Source organism: Magnolia sinica, chromosome 6 (assembly GCF_029962835.1).
Source record: "Magnolia sinica isolate HGM2019 chromosome 6, MsV1, whole genome shotgun sequence".
Taxonomy (NCBI): Eukaryota; Viridiplantae; Streptophyta; class Magnoliopsida; order Magnoliales; family Magnoliaceae; genus Magnolia; species Magnolia sinica.
The window spans coordinates 82807679-82830285 of NC_080578.1; the positions used below are offsets into that span (position 1 = coordinate 82807679).

Here is a 22607-nt window from a genome sequence, read left to right on the forward strand (position 1 = left end):
CAGGCTGGCCCTCTCCTTGTTCCAAAATTCAGGGTGGGCCGTTCATTAGGTGGGCTATGCATGTAAAAAAAAAAAGGTGGCTAAAAGAAATTGATATTATTAGCTGTCCGTATTTAATGTACACGTGAGGTTTAGTCCATTTTTTTTTAGCCCACACATGATGTGTGTGCTAGATCTACTTGGTTTACTAGTTTAACATGGTCATTCAAGGGCATGGTTTAAAAAATGAGCCAGATCTATGACTCAGTTGGGCCAGAATGTCTAAAAGTATATCTGCCGTTGAAAAGTAAATTATTTCATCCAGGGCCCACCATATGCTCTAGATGAAATTCGAATTGATCATTGGTGCAGCCAGTATTCGAAATATCGGTATCACATTACACAAAAAATGAGGTATATCCCAATCTCAATTGTACCACATTATAGGAAACAGTGTTGAATGACCGTCAACCATTAAAAACTTTTTGGGGCCATAAAATCATTGGATCAAGCTGATCTTTGTTTTTTCCCTTCATCTGGGTCTTTATGACCTAATCAACAGATTGGATGTCAAATAAACAGTACAGTGGGCCTTAGTGGGATTTAAATGATGGATATCCAATCACTATTGTTTTCCTGTGGTGTGGTGCACCTGAGATTTATAACCCTTTGATTTTTGGCATAAAGCACTAAAATGATCTTTAAAAATGGATGAACGGAATGGATGAAATAAATACATCATGGTGGGGTACACAGATCACCGAGAACCAGCCACGGGCTGGTGACAGGGGGTGTAGCCAATCCGTTCCCCTTGTCAGTATCCAATCCGCGCCCAATTTGCTGGGCATTGCTCTGCAAGCTCAAGTGGGGCACTGTGATGTTTGTGAAAAATCCTTCCCATCCATCCGTTTTGTGAGTTCATTTTAGGACATGATGCCAAAAATGAACTGTATCTAAAGCTCAAGTGAGCCTAAAATGTGATAATTAAACATCCACAGTTGAAATATTCGTGGGGCAACAGAAGTTTTGATTCATGTCAATATTTTTTTTTCAGTTCATTCCAATTGTAATGATATTATTAACGGTATGGATGGCATCTAAACATCCCTGTTGAACCTAGGAAGGTTTCAACGATAGGAATTTCTCAAACCACATTTTCCTTTAGTATGGCTCACTTGAGCTTTGGATACCATTCATTTTTTACAACTAGTCCTAAAATGAAATCACAAAACGGATGGATGGAGAGGATTTCTCACAAACATCATAGTAGGCCCCACCTGAGCTTGCAGCGCAGGAACACATGGAAAGTTCAGGAAATCCACGTCCTGATCCGAAACGGATTTGGCTACTCCCTGTCGTGCTCTGTGAGCCTCATCACCAGGTTTGTGTTTCATCCATGCCATCCATCTATTTTTATAGATAATTTTATAATGTGAGGAAAAAAAAAAAGAGGTATATCCCAATCTCAATTGGACCACATTACAAGAAACAGTGTTGAATGAACTTTGACCATTAAAAACTTTTTGGGGGCCATAAATATTTTGAAACAACCTGATCTTTGTTTTTTCCCTTCATCTGAGTCTTTGTAATCTAATTAACAGATTGGATGTCAAATAAACAGTACAGTGGGCCTCAGGAGGATTTAAATGGTGGATATCCAATCACTTTAGTTTTCCCATGGTGTGGTCCACCTGAGTTTTAGATCTACCTCATTTTTTGGATAAAACTCTAAAATAATATTTAAAAATTAATGGACAGCATGAATACAACAGATCCATTATGGTGGGGCCCACGGACCCTCAACGCCCAAGCCGTGGTGGGGTGGCCTCAAAGTGATACACCCAGGTGAGCTTGCAACATCAAAGCCCACTTGTGGGGTCCACCGTGATTTATATATTTTATCCACTTCGTCCATCCATTTTAACAGATAATTTTAGTTTTTGAGCGTAAAAACTAAGTATATCCAAACCTCAAGTGGACCACACCATAGGAAATAGTATGAATCGAACATTTACCGTTGAAAATATCTTGGGGCCACAGAAGTTTTGGATCAAACTTTTATTCATTTTTTCCCTTCATCCATGTCTGTATGATCTTATGAACAGGTTGGATGAAAAATAAACATCACTATGGGGCCTAGAAAGGTTTCAACGGTGGAAATCATTATCCAAACTGTTTCCAATGGTGTTGTCCACTTGATCTCTTAGTACGCTTACATTTTGGTCTCAACCCATAAAATAATATGGAAAAACGGATGGACCGCAAGGATAGACCAGATACATTCTTGGTGGGCCCCAGTACGATAAGAGTGTACTGAGTAACCAAGTACGCAATCCAATCCCGCCCGCGGCCCGCCCGATCCCCAATTTGGGATAAAAACCCAAAATCCCTCTTCACCTTCCAAAAATTTCAAATTTTCATTCCATCCCACCGATTTCTCCATAGTTTCAGACCGAAAATCCCTCTCCCTCATCCCAAATCGAAAAAACCCTCTATTTTCGAATAAGATCTCGGCCTGCGGATTCGAGAAGTTGATGAAGATTTTTCGACGGAAAAAAAAATGAAATTTATGGAGTTGAATCTTACCGGAAATGCGATCTGCACTCAACAGCAGCTGAATTCGCGTCGTTCTCCAAATTCGGGTGAAAAAACTGGTATTTCTTTATGTTTTTTGTGATTTTCTCGCCGACAACCCCTCTTTTATCGATAAAAGTGGGTTGTTGCCTACAGTTCCCACCCGTGGTTGGTGGGAACAGCGAAATGTCGGTGTGATGATGGAAATACCGATAATATCGGCGAGATTTCGGCGATATCTGGAAACGACACGAAATATTGGGGTTTCGGTGTCGCTGCACTGGCGACACCGAAATTATCGGCGATATTTCGATATTATCGTCGACAATTTGAACACTGGACGGGACTACCTTTAATGCACTAACACAATAATGGACACATGGCATAATACCATCAACAATTTGATGCTAATAAGTGCATCAATTTTTGAACAAGAATCTGTTGATTTTAAGACATTATCTCCATGAGAATACTGGTTAGTTACATCTTAAAGGAAATATGAGGCATGCAAATAGGTCTAATCTAAAGCCTTTCCAACCTGTCTATTTCCAACCAGGTTTGAAGTGCAATTAAGTGATCGCACACAGACCAATAAAACACCTGTGCAAGAACTTCTGATTTGCTCGAATGTGCATAATCCAATATTGCGAAAAAACTGACGCATGAAAATGACAAATGACTAAACAAACCTAATGCTTTATTGAAAGCCTAGGTTACGTTAATACATGTTTGATGACTCAAGTAAGCACTCACAGAATGCAAGAATGAAGAAAAAAGAATTTGTTATTCCCTATTTCACGCATAGAAATTGAGGTTTCTGATGGGGACATTTCGTGCACACGCATGCCCCCCTACGCACGTACGCAAGGAGGAAGAGGGCCCCACCATCGATCTGGATCGATGATGACATCCATGGAGGGCCTCCTAGTTAGAGGGCTGTGGTATGGTTCCTTGGAGCGGACCTGATCATCATGTGGATCCCACCATTGGATCTCATTATTGTGGCCCACTACCCTAGATGATATAGGACTTTGAGTTTTGCTTATTATCGTTATTAGGAACATTATGAACGGTTTAGATTATTTTGATTAGTTGTTATTTTTGTTACACATGGCGTGGCTTTTGGGGTATAGGGTTTTTCTTATAAATAGTCAACCCCTTGTAGGTTTTTTCTGATTGAAGATTATTAATCAAATTCCGAGTTTTCCTGCTTATCTAATTCTCTGAGTTGTGGAAATCTAATTGGGTGCGAAACCCTCTCTTTTTCAAAGGGCTAACTATTGTGGTGCGAAGCCACATCCATCCAGTGTTCGAAATATCGGTATCGCACAATGTATCGCACCCTTGGGATACAGATACGTATCGGTTATCACACGGGATATATCGTTTGTATCGCATAGTTTATCGCACTTTTTGGGAAACATGGGGAAACATTGGGAAAATGGTTGAATTTTTTAATGAAACTTTGAGGATTGTTAAAAAGGCCCTTAATACACACTTTTAAATCATAATATCTCAAAAAAAAGATGCACATAATAAATTTCCTTTGTATAAGTTCGTAAATTATGCGATGTTTAACTGAACTAACGCAACTATTTTTAAATTGAACGGTGTAGGTATTGCTCTAATATGATCTAATATGATCTCTAAAAATAGATGAACGGTGTAGATATAATAAATACATCACTTTGGGCCCATGTAACTTTGATCTCCTTTGAACCGTTCGTGCAACTGGAGCTCGAGGAGCATCAGTGCTCGTCTTTGCATCGTCACGGACGTGGATTGCGTCCTACCCTTGCCCGTCTCTAGCCTCGAATCGAACGGGCAGTTTTGTGGGTTGGGCCCACCTTGAATGTATGTGATCTATCCACACCATCCATTCGTTTTTCCATCTAATTTAAGGGGTTGAGCCAAAAATTGAATCATATCCAAAGATCAAGTGGACCATTCCATAGGAAACAGCAGGGATAATGATATCCACCGTTGAAACCTTGTTAGGCCCAACAATGATGTTTATTTGTCATCCAACCTATTCATAAGATCGTACAGACATGGATAAGGGGAAAAAATAAATATAAATTTGATCCAAAATTGATGTGGTCCCCAAGAAATTTTCAACGGTAGACGTTCAATTCAACTGTTTCCTATGGTGTGGTCCACTTGAACATTGTATATGTTTCATTTTTGGGTTGAAGTCCTAGAATTATCTATTAAAATAGATGGACGAAGCAGATAAAATACATAAATCATGGTGGACCATACAGAGTTTACTCAGCACACTAAGCGTAGTGAGTTACTCCGTACGGTAATTGGATTGCGTACTGAGTTACTCAGTATGTTTTTATCGTACCGAGTAAACTCAGTTGGGCCTACTATGAATTTATGTGGTTTATCCACACCGTCCATCCATTTTTACAGATAATTTTAGGGGTTGATCCCAAAATTGAAGTAAATACAAAGCTCAAGTGGACCATTACATGGGAAACAGTGTGGAATAATGATTTCAACCGTTGAAACCTTCCTAGTGTCTAAAGTAATTTTTATTTGTCATCCAACTTGTTCGTAAGATCACAAAGACATGGATGAAGAGAAACCACAAACTTCAGCTTGATCCAAAACTTCTTTGGCCTCCAAAATTTTTTTAATGGTAGAGGTTCAATCAAACTGTTTCTTGTGGTGTGGTCCACTTGAGATTTTAATTTGCTTCGTTTTTGGGTCAAGCCCTAAAATTATCTTTTAACATAGATTAACAGAGTGGATAAAATAAATAAATAACAGTGGACCCCACACAGTTTGGGTACTGAGTTACTCAGTACGCAATTCGCTACCAGCACGGATTACTGAAGTCACGTCACCAAGTTACGTGGGTCCCACCACGATGTATTTTTTCTATCCACACCGTCCATCCATTTGAATAGATCATTTTAGGGGTGAGCCAAAAAATGAGTTAGATCCAGAGCTCGAGTGGACCCCACCACAGAAAACAGTGGAGAGAGTGATGTTCAACATTAAAAATTTCTTGAGGGCCACAAGAGATGGATGATTAAGATGATATTTGTGTTTTCCATTATTCCATATCTTTCTAGACTTATGAACAGATTAGATCACAAATAAACATTATGATGGGACCTCAAGAATGCTACGAGTTTCAATGGTGGGCGTCACTCTCTCCACTTTTTTCTGTGGCGGGGTCCACTAAAGATTTATATCTACACCATTGTTTGTGTCATGCCCTAAAAAATTATTTCCAAATTAATGAATGGTGTAGATATGATACACACATTACCGTAAGACCCACAGAACATGGACACCACTTTATATGATTTTACATTGAGTAACTCAGTACGCTTAGCGTACTGTGTAAACGCATGTGAGGTCCACCATGATTTATGTATTTTATCTACTCCGTCCATACATTTTAATAGATAATTTCAGGGCTTTAGCCCGAAAATAAACCATATACAATGTTTAAATGGGCCACACCTTACAAAACAGTTGAATTGAACATCCACCGTTGAAATCTCATTTTTGGCCACAAAAGTATTAAATTTAGATGACTAATAAACATCACTGCAGGGCCCATATGATCTTATTAAATTCGTATTTTCCTTTAATCCACGTCCATATGATCTTATTAACGGTTTCGATGACTAATAAACATCACTGCAGGGGCCAGAAAGGTTTCAACGGTGGAAATCAGTGTCACCACTGTTTCCTGTGGTATAATCCACTTCCCGTTCTAATTTTTGGGATCAACCCATTAATTTATACGGGAAAACAGATGGATGGTGTGGATATACCACATACATTAAAAGTGGGCCCCAACTGGAGTTTACTGAGTATGATAGGAGCGTGCTCAGTAAACCACACCCACGCCAATCCTCATTTTCACCCCTCCCGCCCCATCTTCTTCATTTTCCCTCTCTGTCACGAGCGCTCTCCCTCTCCTTCACGCAGTGAGGTACTCTCTCTCTCTCTCTTTCTCCTTCACGCAGCGAGGTACTCTCTCTCTCTCTTTCTCCTTCACGCAACGAGGTACTCTCTCTCTCTCTCTCTCTTTCTTTTCTAATTCAATTTTTTTTGATTTTCCACAACCCACGGCATCGGGGTGGGTTGTATTGGTGATATCGGCGATATCGACGATGTATCACATGATGTTGACGATATATCGCACGATATCGACGATAATATCGTACGATATCTGAAGTTTTAGATTTTTGGTATCTTCCGGGTGTTATCGGCGGAGTTTCGTCTCGCACTGGTGCGATACCGATAATATCGGCCGATATATCGGCCGATAGTATCGATATTTCGAACACTGCATCCATCCCAAATCGCCTCCACCTCCTACCCTCAATATTTATCATCTCCCACAGCTATCCCATCTCCAAATCCATCCATTTTTGCAGCTAGTACTTCCTCTACAGTAGATTTGCAAAATCAGGCCCTGTAGGAGAGCTGAAACTTCGGTGGAGCACCGTGCACAAACCGGACATCTGATCGGCTCGAAACTTGGCGTGAAGGTGGACCTCTCCTGGCCGACCAGACCCAAGTTGGCCGATTTCAGATTTGTTGGTCCCACACACATGCCACCAGGATCCCACACAAGTGCGTCTGGGCCTAGCCACTGTCCACATGTGTGGATCACCTCGGGTTTGTCTTTCCTCTATTTCACTTGTCTCTCACCTTATTTCCCTAACTCTAAACGTAGATAATTCTAAATTCCAAGTTCTATTCCACTTTTGCAAACCCTAACTACAGAGGTAGGTCAGGCAATTCCATTTTGGGAGCCGAGTTGCCTCAGGTTTTGGAAAGCCCCATAGAAGCCTAGATAGCACTTGTGGAGGCATAGGCCGTTGATCACCCATCATCAAGAGCGGGGTAAGCTAGGTCGGGCTTTCCCAATTTGCAACATGTGAATCCCTTGGATTGGGAAATAATCCTTTGCATGTGTGTATAAATCTACTTTCCTTTGAGCATTGTTTGGTCTATAATTTTAAATTGATCCAACCCTAACATGTGTAGGCTTGGACTCTTATAGATTCCCCTTGTTGAATGCTTGACTTTATGTGGGATGTGGAATTTTTTGTGATTGTTTTAAAATTAGTATGATCTAAATTCTGAAATCTTGCATATCATATTTAATTTTCATGTCCTGCATCAACTTTGGTATCAAAGCTTAGTTTTTTCATAAGGGATTGCATTGCATGTTTAGGGTTTAGTCTACTCACATTTATTTTGCATTAAATCTCATCATATAGGGCTATTTAGGACCCATCATTCAACGCATATACTGCTGAATTTTCTGTTGTTAGAAAATCCTCAATTTTCATGGCCGAATTTTCTGTTAACAAACTATTTGGGCAGTTATGTTGCTGAAATTTTAGTAGTGTTGTGTAGTTTCCCTCATATAGTCCTATAGGATCATTTAGTCCCATTTAGGCGCATATAGTTGCATTAGAGGATCTTTGAGGGAGTGGTTGTATGCCTACGCGTACTGGTCGTGGTTTTGGTTTGCACCCTACACTAAACATGGAGCAATTGCAAGAATCCATGAACGACCTAATTCGGTAGTTTCAGTCTTTGGGTAGGCGCTTGGAACAACGTATTGACCAACGCTTGGATCAACTTAATGTGCGTGTTACCCAACTAGAAACCACCATTGATGTAGATGCCCAATCGCAAGCAGGTGGTTAAGAGGATAGACCAAGGAATGGAGGTGGCCAAAGAAACGGTCATGGGCGCACACCCGTGCACCCACCCCGCGAGGGACATCAGGATCATTATGACCCAGATGCCCAACTCCTCAAGGGAGTTAGAGTAGATGCTCCTACGTTTGATGGCCACTTGGATCCTGAAACTTTTTTAGATTGGCTTGCAGATATGGACCACTATTTTGAGTAGTATGGCATGTCGGATGCTCGTCGGGTCCGATTCGCCAAGATGAAGCTTGTGGGCCAAGCAAAAAGGTTTTGGGCTACTGTTGAGCGAAAGAAAAAAAAGGTCGAGGGAGCCCCCAATAATTCATTGAGGAGAAATGAAAGAAACTCTTAAGGAGAAGTACCTCCTTTTCTCTTATCACTTGAGGTTGGTTGAGGAATGGCAGTCTCTTCGACAAGGTTCCATGAGTGTGACGAAATACATTGAGAAGTTCGAAGAGTACTTGATCAGATGTGAAGTTGATGATGATCACATACTTTTGCTTTATTTAAGACGGGCATCCGTTCTAACATTAGGAGAGAGTTGCTCGCCAAGGATATAAACACTCTTGAACAGTTGTATCAAGTAGTGTTGGAGGTTGAGCAATACCTCAAAGCATCTATGGGAAGGCGGTTTGAGTTTCACGATTCTAGCGCTAAGGCCAACCCTTCTGGGGCTAAGCCTAGCACCGAATACCAAAACAAACCTTCCAGTAGTTATCAGTTTAGGCCTAAGGATGATAAGAGTAAAGGAATTGTCAGGTCTAGCTCGCGCAGAAGTGATGCAACTAGGTGTTTTAGATGTTAGGGGTTTGGTCACTTTGCCGCACTGGCACCAAGGTGTTCCTTATCGATGGGCAAGTAGAAGTAGTGCCTCCGAAAAGTGATGGTGAGGAGGAAGAGTATGAGCCAGCAGAGGCCCCTAGTGATGAGGAAGAGGGAGTGCAAGAGTCTGCGACCCTGGCAGTTGTGCGTTGCGCCTTTGCCTAAGAAAAGAATACCGACGATTGGCGCCGCAACACGATCTTCTATACCTATGCAAAGTGTGGTGATAAGAGTTACAAGATGATCGTGGATAGTAGTAGTTGTGCCAATATGGTATCATCTGACACTGTGAGCCGTTTGGGCTTGAGGCTCGAAGCCTATCCTTAATCCTATAGAGTGTCTTGGGTTGATAAGACTTCCATTCCAGTCTCACACCGTTGTCTTGTTCCTATTCAGTTTGGATCATATAAAGACACACTTTGGTGTGATATTGTTCCCATGGATGTTGGCCATATTATTTTGGGTAGGCCCTGGCTCTATGATAGAGATGTCACCATATTTGGTCGTTCAAATGTGTGTACATTCTGGTTTGAAGGCAAGAAAGTCAAGCTAAATCCACCTTTACGCCCAAGAACACGACTGGAAAGGAGTCCACCACAAAGAGTGGTGTGAGCGGCTCAAAGGAAGGAGTCGAAGTCCAAGTCTAAGCCTCTCCATATTTTAAATGCCAAAGACTTTGAGCGAGAGACTGAGTCAGACTTAGTGGTGTACGGCCTTGTGGCTAGGGAGAGTGCACCAGAGGCTAGTGTAGAGTTACCCACTGAAGCAATTTTGGTAGTGGATGAGTTCCATGATGCCTTTCTTGAGGATCTACCGAATGAGCTTCCCCCTATGGGGGATATACAATATGCCATGGATTTAGTTCTTGGGGCGACTCTACTAAACCTCCCTCATTATAGAATGAACCTAAAGGAGCATGCAAAGTTGAAAAGATAAATTGATGAGCTCCTACAAAAGGGTTTCATTCGAGAGAGCATGAGCCTGTGTGCCGTGTCCACCCTTCTTACGCCTAAGGATGGCACATGGAGAATGTGTTGATAGTAGGGCTATCAACAAAATAACAATCAAGTATCTGTTTCCCATACTGCGTCTTGATGACATGTTGGATATGATGGCTAACGCTAATCTTCTCAAAAATTGACATCAAAAGTGGTTATCACCAAATCCGTGTACGCCCTGGTGATGAGTGGAAAACGGCCTTTAAGACAAAGGATGGGCTATAGGAGTGGCTAGTCATGCCTTTTTGGGCTGACTAATGCCCCAAGTACTTTCATGCGTGTGATGACCCAAGTGTTGAGGCCCTTTATGGGGAAGTTCTTGGTCGTCTACTTTGACGATATCTTCATTTATAACATGACTAAGGAACAACACCTCAACCATTTGAGGCAAGTTTGTGGGATCCTTAGAGTCGAGAAGTTGTATGCTAAGCTAAAGAAGTGTGTGTTCATGTCTAGTAGTGTTATCTTAGGTTTTGTTGTATCATCTGAGGGTGTGTTTGCGGATCCCGAGAAGGTCAAAGCCATTGTTAATTGGCCCGAACTCCTTAATATTCACGAGGTGCACAGCTTTCACGGCTTGGCTACCTTCTATAGGTGGTTCATTTGAGGTGCTACCTTCTATAGGTGGTTCATTTGAGGTTTCAGTTCCATTATGGCTCCCATCATGGATTGCATAAAAAAAGGAGAGTTTCAATGGATGAAGGTAGCCTCGAAAGTCTTCAAGGACATAAAGGTCAGGATGACCGAAGCTCCAGTCACGCGACTTTCGAATTTTTCCAAAGCTTTTGAAGTCGCATGTGACGCGTCAAGAGTCGGCATAGGAGGAGTACTTAGTCAGGAAGGGCACCCTGTTGCATTTTTTAGCGAGAAACTGAATGAGACGAAGCAAAAATACTCCATCTATGACAGAATTCTATGCGGTAGTGTAATCACTGTGCCACTGGCGTTATTATCTATTGCCGCAAGAATTCGTCTTGTTCTCAGATCACGAGGCCTTGAGATATCTGAACTCTTAGGAAAAATTAAACCCTAGGCATGCCAAGTGGGTCTAATTCCTTCAAGAGTACACTTTTATGCTTAAGCACAAGGCCGACATAAAGAATAAGTTTGCCGACGCATTGAGTCGTCGAGTCGCGTTACTCAATTCCATGAGTGTCGAAGTCACGGGCCTCGAGCGTGTCAGAGAGGATTATTTTGAGTGCCCAGATTTTGGAGTTGTGTACGCATTGTTGTTAGAGAGTCCATCAGGAACAATTAGTGAGTATTTGATTTTAGACGGATATTTGTTTATGAGTGATTGCTTATGCATACTGCGCACCTCCTTCCGCGATTTTCTTGTCTAGGAGTTACATTCAGGAGGGGTCGCAAGTCATTTTGGTCGAGACAAGGCCATGGTGGAGGATATGTTTTATTGGCCAAGCATCAAGCGAGACGTGGCCAAAATTATAGGACAATGTTGTACTTGTCAACTGGGAAAGCAGAAAAAGAAAAATACGGGACTATACACACCTTTGCCAGTTCCATTTATCCCGTAACGTGTAACAGTTGCCACTATTACCTTTACCTAATGGCCTTTACGGCACACCATGCCTAAGACCCATTCCTTATCTTGGTGATTCTTGAGCATCAAATCCAAACTTTTAACAATCTTTTCAATCCAAGCTCTTATACTCACCTCCCAATACAAACATGTATAAAATATACCCATTAAACGTTATCATATTCATAAAACCAACATATAAATAGGGGGAAATATGTAATATTTGACACTCAATACACCCCCAACCTGTATTTTGTTAGTCCCGAGCAAAACATGCGTAACATGATCTTCAATTCTCAATGTTTAAACCTTTTTCAGAAAACAATCTTTCGTGTAAACAAGTATGAATGAGTATAATTCAAAGAAGCAAGAGTGAAAATTTGAAAACCTAGAGCCGAATCAAACGAGCAATTAATCAAATAGGTTCCTTATCAATAACTTAGAAGCGTAAGTTCATATATCAAGTTTTTCTAATGTGCTCAGTGAATTTCAACTTACTTTCCGTAAAAATACTATCGTTTCATAATGTTAGTCATGCTCATCACTTCAAGATGAATAATCAAGCGCTGATTCCGAACTTATCCCCTTTTTTTTCTTTTTCCAGTTTTTGATTTTATATCGACGGTCACTTTTATTCATTCATTCTTTTCTAATCTTTTCATCATATATGACCTTTTTGTCGATCTCTCTATTTTTTAACTGGTTCTTTCATATTTTAAGGTGGATAAAATTCTCCAAACTCAATTCTTAACATCTATTAATGATTCACATACTAACAATCATAAATTCTAGCATTATGCATAGAAGGTGAATTGAACGTGTCTCGTGATTTAGATCAACATGATATTCAAACTTCCTTTTAATCAATTAAATGAAAGAACTTAAGTGATAGGCTACTTCAGATGATCAAACTCCAACAACTCAAAATTCAATATCTATCTTATCATCATACTCAAAGCATTCTTAATTACTCAAACTTTTGTTTCCCAAATAGTTCTTTTACTTTAAAAATTGAAAATTTTCAAAATTTTTTTGCTTAAAGACTAAGAAAACACTGATTAGTTTACCTAATCCACTCCCCCCAACCTAAAAGCTACATTGTCCTCAATGTAAAAGATATAAGCATGCAATGCACATGAGGCAAAGAAAAGAAATGAGTGATGGAAAGGTAGTACTTGAAGAAGGAGAATTGAAGCTTTTCTGAAGTTCTCAACACAGATGGGTTAGCATGAAGACTAAACTTATTGAAAAGCAAACTATCCTAATCCTAAATTTTATGAAAGCAATAACCTAACTACACATTCATCAGACTAGGAGGTCAATCCTGATACACAGGATCCATCAGAGGTATGGACATATCCTTTGAATCAAACTTTTCAACAAATGGCTTTAGTCGATGTCCGTTTACTTTGAAAGCATTGCCATTCGTCAGGTTCTTTATCTCGACAGCCCCATGAGGATAAACGTTCATAATAGTGAAAGGACCGGTCCAACGAGATCGAAGGGTTACCCAAAAAAAGATGTAACCGATAATTACATAGAAAGACTTTTTGACCAGATGTGAATGATTTTCGAAGGATGTTCCGGTCATGAAATACCTTCATCGTGTCCTTGTAAATTCTTGAGTTCTCGTAAGCGTCGTTTCAGATTTCTTCGAGTTCATTTAGTTTGCGCAGCGAGCCAGTGTTGTCCAAGTTAAAATTCAGATTTTTGATAGCCCAGTAGGCTCTATGTTCCAACTCTACAGGCAAGTGGCAAGCTTTCTTATAGACAAGTTTGAAGGGAGACATTCCAATGGGGGTTTTAAAAGCTGTATGGTAAGCCCATAAAGCATTGGTCAAACGGATTGACCAATCCTTAGGGTCAGGGTTAACCGTTTTTTCCAAAACATATAGACTCTTCTTTAGTGTACACACCTTGTTCTCCTTTCCTGGTGTCACGTATCCTGTCAGCTGATGCATATATATATATATATATATATATATATATATATATATATATATATATATATATTATTAAGTTCTCAAATGACCTATTACAAAAGTGTGAACCTCCATCACTAAGGATGGCTTGAAGCGTTCTGAATCGGGAAATGATGTTTTCTTTTAAGAATTTAATGATTGTTCTATGATCATTATTCCGGCACGGGATCGATTCGACCCACTTAGTGACATAGTTTACTGCCAACAATATGTAGATATTTTCAAAGGATTGGGGGAATGACCCTATGAAATCAATGCCCCAACAATCAAATGCTTCAATGATAAGAATTGGGTTTAGTGACATCATATTTCGACAGAAAAATTCTCCCAATTTCTAACAATGCTCACAAGCTTTGCAAAACTTATGAGTATCTCTGAACATAGTGGGCCAGTAAAAGCTGCACTGCAGAATTTTGGCCGTGGTATTTTTAGTAGAAAAGTGACCACCACAGACTTGAGAGTGACAAAAGGAGATAATACTCTGATGTTCATTGTCTAGCACACATCTCCTTAGAATTTGGTCTGGACAATATTTAAATAGCTAAGGATCATCTCAGAAAAACTTACGTACCTTGGCGAAGAATTTTTTCTTATCTTGCGCAGTCCAATATTGCGGCGTGAAACCTGTGGCAAGATAATTCGCAATGTCAGCAAACCAAGGTAATTGGGAGAGGTTAAACAATTGTTCGTTAGGGAACTTGTCATTTATCGGTGTTGGCTCAAGGGAATGAGGGAGTTCAAGCCTGGAGAGATGGTCAGCCACTACGTTTTCTACTCCCTTTTTGTCTCGTATTTCTATGTCAAATTCTTGGAATAGAAGGATCCATCTTATCAAGCAAGGCTTAACATTATTCTTAGAAAGAATGTACTTCAGCTCTGCGTGATCAGTGTAAATGATTATCTTGGATCCGATCAAGTAGGGCCTAAATTTGTCCAAAGCGAACACTACGGCTAAGAGTTCCTTATCTGTAGTGGAGTAGTTCACTTGGGCAGAATTTAGAGTTCTACTCACATAATGAATTACATAGGGCTTCTTCTCTTTTCTTTGGCCTAACACCACCCCAATAGTATAGTCAGATACATTGCACATAATTTCAAAAGGTATGCTCCAGTCAGGTGGCTACATGATAGGAGCGGTAGTCAACATACCCTTGAGTTTAGTGAAAGCTTCTTAGCATTGCTCAGTCCACTTGTATGGTAAATCCTTTTGAGGGAGATTACATAAAGGACGAGAGAGATGACTAAAGTCCTTTATGAATCGTTTATAAAATCCGGCATGTCCTAGAAAGGATCACACGTCACGTATGCTCTTGGGTGGAGATAGGTTAGAGATAAGATCAATTTTAGCCTTGTCTACCTCAATTCCCTTGGATGAAATTATATGTTCAAGAACAATTCCCTTGGAAATCATGAAATGACATTTCTCCCAATTCAAAACTAAATTCTTTTCCTCGCATCGCTTCAGCACATTTTTATGATTTTCCAAACACTCGTTGAAGGATGGACCAAAAACAGAGAAGTCATCCATGAAGACCTCTAAATATTGCCTCACCATGTCAGAAAAAATACTCAACATGCATCGTTGAAAAGTGGCGGGGGTATTACACAATCTGAATGGCGTCCTTTGGTAAGCAAAGGTGCCAAAGGGACATGTGAATGTTGTCTTTTCTTGATCTTCAAGGGCTATCTCTATCTGATTGTAGCTCGAATACTCGTCAAGGAAATAATAGTAAGAGTGACCAACTAACTTTTCTAAAATTTGATCAATAAAGGGCAAAGGAAAGTGGTCATTCCTTGTTACAGTATTCAACTTCCTATAGTTAATGCACATTCTCCAATCAGTTGTGCCTCTAGTTGGCACGAGTTCATTGTCGACATTGGCTACGATGGTAATTCCAGACTTCTTGGGAACTACTTGAGTTGGATTCACCCATTGACTATCGGATATAGGGTATATGATACCCACATCCAACAACTTAAGTACCTTAGTCTTAACCACTTCATGTTTGGATTTAGTGGATGTTGTGGTTGCTGGGAGGTTTTCGCATTATCCTCAAGATGAATGCAGTGAGTACAAATCAAGGGGTCAATTCCCTTGAGGTCTGCAATTGACCATCTAATGGATCTTTTATGCTTAATGAGATGAAATAAGCACTCTCCTGTTCTTTCTCGAGGTGGGAAGAAATCACCACCGGGTATGTCTTATCTTGACCTAAGTAGACATATTTAAGATCAGCAGACAAAGGTTTTAGGTCAAGCTTTGGTGCTTTGAGGCTAGATGGTAGAGGCACTACATTGGTTTGGGGCAATTTCTCAAATCGTGGCCTCTACTGGTTAACTTCAAGTACCGGCGTAGCAGCAAGCATGACATTTATCTTCCTAATCATGTCATCATCTAAATTAGGAGAGTGGGCCAAGCACGTCTCTAGAGGGTCAGAGTATAGAGTCAAAAGTGCTCTATCTTCCACGAAAGAATCTATCAAGTTAATGTCGTGTATATCATCAACATCCTCTGACTGTTTGCTCATGCTGAAAATGATATTGAACTCCAATGTCATATTTCCGAAAGATAAATTCATAATTGCATTCCTGCAATTAATGATTGCATTTGAAGTAGCAAGGAATGAACGACCAAGAATGACGGGAATTTGAGTGCTCATATCTACGATGGGTTGAGTATCTAAGACAATAAAGTCTACTGGAGAGTATAATTTATCAACTTGGACCAACACATCCTCAATCATCCCTCTCGGTACACGAACTGAATGATCAGCAAGTTGTAATGTGGTCTGGGTGGGTTTTAATTCACCTAGACCCAATTGTTCGTACACCGAGTAGGGGATTAGATTTATACTCGCTCCCAAGTCAAGAAGTGCATGCTCAATCTGGTGATTCCCAATTATACAGGTGATAGTTGGGCTACCAGGACCTTTATATTTTTGTGGCACATCTTACTTGAGGATGACACTCACCTTTTCTGTCAGAAAAATTTTCTTTTGAATGTTTTGTCGTCTTTTGGTAGTGTATAGATCTTTCAGAAATTTGGCATATGTAGGAATTTGTTTAACGGCATCCACTAGAGGAATGTTGACCTTCACTTGTTTTAACACCTCTAGAATATCCTGTGAGTTAGCTAGAGGTTTTTGTGCAATCGGCTTACTTTGAGGTTTCGGTTCTAACCCATGTGGAGCATTGTTAGGTCTATCCTTCTTAGCTTTTTTCGGGTCCTTAGGCTTTTCAGCCCTCGCTAGAATAGTTTTGTCAATAATCTTCCCACTCTTAAGAGTGGTGATAGACTTAGCCTGCTCCATCCGATTTAAAGAGCTTGGGTCACTTATTTTATATTGCTGTTTTGGATTGGGGAGAGGCTAGGCCAGAAGGATCCCTTTCTCCCCAATTGATTTTTTTGTCTTAAGCCCTTGTATGGCCTTTGTAAGGTCTTAAAAGACTTGTAGCATACCCTGATTAAAAAGCTCTTGATTTTGAATATGTTTTAAGATCGGATCCTCTTGAGGTTTCTTTTGATTTAGAAATTGGTTAAGGATCTCTTGAGGAGTAGTAGTTTGTTCATTTCTCCAACTGAAATTTGGATGTTTCCTCCAACTTGAGTTATATGTATTTGAGGTAGGTCCACTGATAGGTCTTTGGTAGTTGTTTATGGCATTTGATTTTTCATTCAATATCTCTTGAAAAGCAAGAATTGTTGGACAATTCTCAGTTGTATGTATGTTACAAGCACAAATACCACAAACAACTTCTGCAGCCTTTTCGGGTTCTACCTTCTTAAGTTCCATGGCCTCGACTTTTCTTGTGAGTTTGGCCAATTTTGCATTTACATCACCTTCCTCTTTTAAGACATAAATTCCTCCACTTTCCTTTAATTGGGTAGGCTTAGAAGTGGTAGTTCTTGAGGAGGTATCCCATGATCGCGCGGTTTTAGCGAGTTTATCAAAATAATCCCATGCATCATCGGCTTCCTTGTTCATCAATTCTCCATTACACATCATCTCCACAAATTGGCGCATGGATGAGGTCAATCCCTCATAGAAAAAGCTTGTTATACGTGATGTTTAGTAGCCATGTTGTGGACATGAATTTATGAGATCCTTAAATCGCTCCCAACATTGGAAGGTCTCATCTTCTTTTTCCATAAAATTCATGATTGCTTTCCTTGAGGTATTCGTTTTGTGATATTGAAAGAACTTTTTAAGGAACTCCCTTGTCATCTCAGCCCATGTGCCAATGGACCGAGGTCTTAAGGAATGTAACCACGACTTAGTCTTTTCTTTCAAAGAGAAAGGGAATAATTTCAGTCTTACCCTGTCCGCAGACACATTTGGGAAGTGTAATGTAAATATTATCTCATCAAACTCTTTGATATGCAAGTATGGACTTTCAGATTCTAGCTCATGAAACTTAGGAAGGAGTTGAATCACCCCCCGTTTAACATCCACAGTTCCTGCATTCAATGGAAATATCATGCACGAAGGTGTACTCACCCCCGCCGGTTGTAAATAATCTCGTAGAGTACGAGGCGGGGGTGCATTATGCACCTCGTTTTCATCTCGAACTTCCTTAACTGGTGGTTGAGGTTGAGGTTGAGGTTGATTTGCAACCATTACTTCTACTGACTCAGAGGATCTCAGGTGATGTCTAATCCGGTGATGGATAGGCAACCCCTCAACTAATCCTCCTTCACTCAAGAGACGGAGAGTGTTATCACGGACCCACTTGGGCATGAAACACTCTTAGCCCTTAAATTCGGAATCTAACTTAGGATCTAAAAATTTAAAACTAAAGCAAATAAGAAATCTTAAAAGAGAGTTAGAACGAAGTTACCGGATAAGAGTTGCTAGGTTAGGATCCTGCAAAACAGAGAATAATGTTAGTTTCTAAAAACAATTTCAAGAAGAATCTTAACCTAAAAACATAACAAAAAAATAACCCTAAATCTTAACCTAATTCTAATACCAATTAATCTCAGAAAAACGCAGTCTTAGTCCCCAGCAACGGTGCCAAAAACTTGTTCACAACTCCAAGTGTAGGGTCGCAATGTTAGTAATAATCTCGGTGAGATCGAGGTCGAATCCACATGGACTAATCTTGTACGTATTCTGAAAGTAATTAGAACTAGAACTAGAAAAAGATCTAAATCTAAATCCAAAATATAAGGAAGTAATTGTGAAAGGGATTTCAATAATCAAAAGGGAACTAGGGTGCCAAGGATCTACTTGTAGTTATCAGGATGCTACCTTGCTTGATTCAAGAAATACAATTGGAATTGGAGTCCTATCCTATCTAATTGGAAGATAAACCATTTAAACCAAATCTGAACTTTTCATTGACCTAGCACACAGGAGGGAGTATTGTGATGATTGGAAGGGATTCCATCACTCTACCATGCCCATGAGATGATGGTGAACAACAAGATTTACCAATCTCACAATCTCAAAACAGGAAAAGAAGATATTCAAAGCTATCACAACATCTATTGTAATTTGAGTCACAATAAATCATAGAAAACTGAAAATATTCTCTTAATATCAAAGTAGAAATCTATAAGATTCAACAAGAATAAGAATCAAAGCAAGAAAATCATCCCAACATGCTACAAGCTTCACCTTTTAACCCTAACTAAGAGGTTTAGCCAACCATAGACATGATTGGATTTACAACCATAAAAGAAAGCATTAAAAATAGAAAAAGAAGAAAGAAAAACTCTTGGGAGGTTGCTCCACCTTTTTGCTTTGCTTCCCAAATCCTAATTCATGTTTAGAACTCCTAGGAAAACCTATATTTATAGCCATGTCCATCTAAAATTGGAAAACTGCCTCAAATTTATGCAGTCCGCGTAACTCTATGTAACGCCTTCGATGTCATTGAACAACCTTTGATGTCATCGAGCGTAACTTGAATCTGGAAGTCGCGCCTTTTCGTACTATGTAACTTTTCATGTCATCGAACCTACCTTCAATGCCATCGAACAGTCCTTCGATGTCATCGAAGGGTGTTCGATCCATCGAGAATGTGTCTAGATTGTTCCAGCGAGTTGCTCCAAAAATTAGCAAAAAGTTTGATGTCATCGAACAAGTCTTCGAGCAATCGAACAGGGTTTCGATGTCATCGAGAACTGCATCCAATAAGTCCAGCAACCAGACTTGATTTTCTGTAATTCTTCGATGTCATCAAACTGTCTTCGATGTCATCGAACAGCCTTTGATGACATAGACAGTGTGAATTTTTGCACTTTATACTTTTGACTTCCTTCTCCACTTGGTTTCCTTGGATCTTGGCGTCTCGAAATCTTCAATCTTGGTCTTCTAAGATCCATTCGTTGCCTTGGTGATTTTTGAGCATCAAATCCAAGCTTTTGACATTCTTTTCAATCCAAGATCTTATACTCACCTCGCAATACAAACATGTATAAAATATACCCATTAAGCATTATCATGTTCATAAAACCAAGATATAAATAGGGGGAAATATGCAATATTTGACAGTCAACAGAGACATGAACAGCCATTAAACGTTAGATCTTCTGGCCTAAAATCAGGCAATTTCACTCCTCAAGTGCAGCAGTATACAGAAGAATCTGACCTTCCTACAAAGAATGAAAGAGTAAAAAAAGTTTTTTAATTTTTATTTTTTGAATGGGTAATGATGATCTTATTAGAACTTTAGAATAGAATGAAGGAAGAAATCCACCATGCCCCATTTCACTCGTATAGAAATTGGCATTCGTACTCTTGGCAGAAACAGAATTACTTGAGGATAGGAAAACATCCAGGACTACCCCTAACCCCCTAATGCAATATTATAATATGAGAGGCCAACCTAAAAACATGTGGAGCCTTGTCGGTCCATTAACATGCAAGGACACATGCCAATATCAGTATCGCACGCATGCAAGATATGGGCATTCTATCGGATGCCCACTTGTACACAGAAGAAACATAGGGTTGGATTGATTTTTCTAGCCATCCATTTGTTTTGTTCACTGCAGCCCACTTGAGCAGTGAAACAGCCCATTTTAGGCCAGAAACTCTGAACTGCGTGGCACACCATTGGAAAGCTTGGGTCGTGTGCACATGCTCCATATTGACATGTGTGCTTGTGCATGGATGGATGGGCATGGCTTCATACAGGTGTGGGCTTAGCAACTTCATAATATTTTATACAACTTATCATGAGGAAGGAAAAATTTCTCATTTATAGGAAGTTGAGGGAAACACCATGGTTTTAAGTATTGGGCTGTGTTGGGCAGGCATTTGAATTTATCCAGAGTGGTCAAAATGTTGATACTCATATGATAGAACTGAAGAACCATTTCCACATTCTTCCGCTCTTTCGTAGTGATAATCCAACTACATTCTCTAATTTGGACATTGTTTGACAGATTCTTGCTCTGCTTTCATCACCAGATATGTCATCTCTGAAGCTGTGCTTTGATGCTGCCTTTTGGATTTGACATGTTACAAGGATATCTGATAAGCAGTGGCCCATTGCTGGTATCATCTATGCAACCAAAGTTCTGCAAATTTCTGTCAATATGTTTTATGATCTGAACTGTATGTATTATTGCATGACAGCAGTGGATGAAATCAAATGGCTGAAAGCCTTCGATCATTTTCTTGTTACCTTTCTTTTTGGGCTAGATGATAGTGCACCTTTGCCCAACTCAAGTTCTGACAACTCATCACATATTTGCAAATCCTGACCGTCTGTACCTTGTAGTTATTGCGGATGTATTGTAGCCTGCAGATAAACTGATCATGTGATCTTTGCCATCATATTTGTATTGGAATTGGGTTGACCACTTGGAGGGTTGTAATCATAGTTACCAGAGTGACACATGGAGTGGGAAATGATAGTGAAACGAATGCTGAAATGTCCTATTTTAGTTCAGTTATAACAGTAGTTAGCCAGAAACTTGAAATGCATATGCAGGAAATGGTAGTGGGAAAGGTGTGTGGAGAAACGAGTTCCTGGTAACCATGATTCAAACTGTTCCATAAGTGTAACATTCAGCCTATGATTCATCTACAATGGGACCCACATTCTATATTGTTGTGTATGTGAGTTGCATGGGGTGGGTGAGTTACTACTAAGTGATTTCTTGTGAAAGGCATTTTGTAGTATGGACCTACCTTTTATTGGATTTTCCTATTCCAAGGTTTTCAACCCCACATAGACCACTCTGGATAACAGCACGCCATCTGATGTGTGCTGATATCTGAGCTGTGTATCAGGTGGGCCCCACAATTTGGACCATTTGATAGCAAGGTCAGGGTAGTCAGCCCTCAGGCAGACCAAATACATTGGAAATTGAATGCGGATGGTTCAAGTTTTTATAGACCATTCATTGTTTTTGTAAATATGACGCACACGACCGTTCACGAGCCTGTTCTGTTCAGATGATCCAGATGGTGTGCCCCACCTAATACACAGCTCAAGTAGACTTCGCCTTATTTCATATTTATATTGTTTTACAGCTATTGTAATGGTGATCATATATCTGAGTATTATTACAGTAGTACTCTTTCAGATAAATTTTGCAAGAAGTGTGCCTTTGGATGTGTAATGCTGATTTGGGTATTAGTGGCTGGATTGCAAACTAGAAAAAATGGTGTTTTTTGCAAATGAAGTTCTAGAGACAATATCATAGTTTTAAGACCTCAGACTCGTTCAATTTAGACCACTTGATGGGAAATTCTTATACTCTTCCACTTGGGCCATATGGTTCAACATCTAATTTTAAATATTTGAAAACAATGTTTCAAGTTGAATGCCTTCAAAACACCTAATACACACTAAAATTTTAAAAAATGTAGCTGTTATATGAGCATACCATTTGAGACGATCATGGTCACAAAAATTAGCACACCCAGTGAAATAGATCTCATAGTGTGATAATGCTGCATGGAAATTACGTTCTAAAATGTCTGCCTGTTTTGAAGTGATTATACTTTTTTTGCTGAGAGATGCCTTATGTCTTAAATCGAGGATCATT

At 39.8% G+C, this 22607-nt stretch overlaps 1 protein-coding gene and 1 non-coding gene across 2 annotated transcripts in view; both read left to right on the top strand.

The window, feature by feature from the left end:
• The window catches only part of LOC131248944 (uncharacterized), a 41908-nt gene extending 20373 nt beyond the window's left edge, over positions 1-21535 (top strand). Inside the window, exon 7 of the mRNA XM_058249473.1 lies at positions 20994-21535. The gene's annotated coding sequence lies outside the window, so the exon portion shown is untranslated. The remainder of the gene's footprint in view (positions 1-20993) is intronic.
• On the top strand, positions 17672-17776 carry LOC131250332 (small nucleolar RNA R71). The gene has a single exon (XR_009173253.1). It is a non-coding gene; the product is annotated as a small nucleolar RNA R71 (small nucleolar RNA).
• Positions 21536-22607: the final 1072 nt, after the last annotated feature.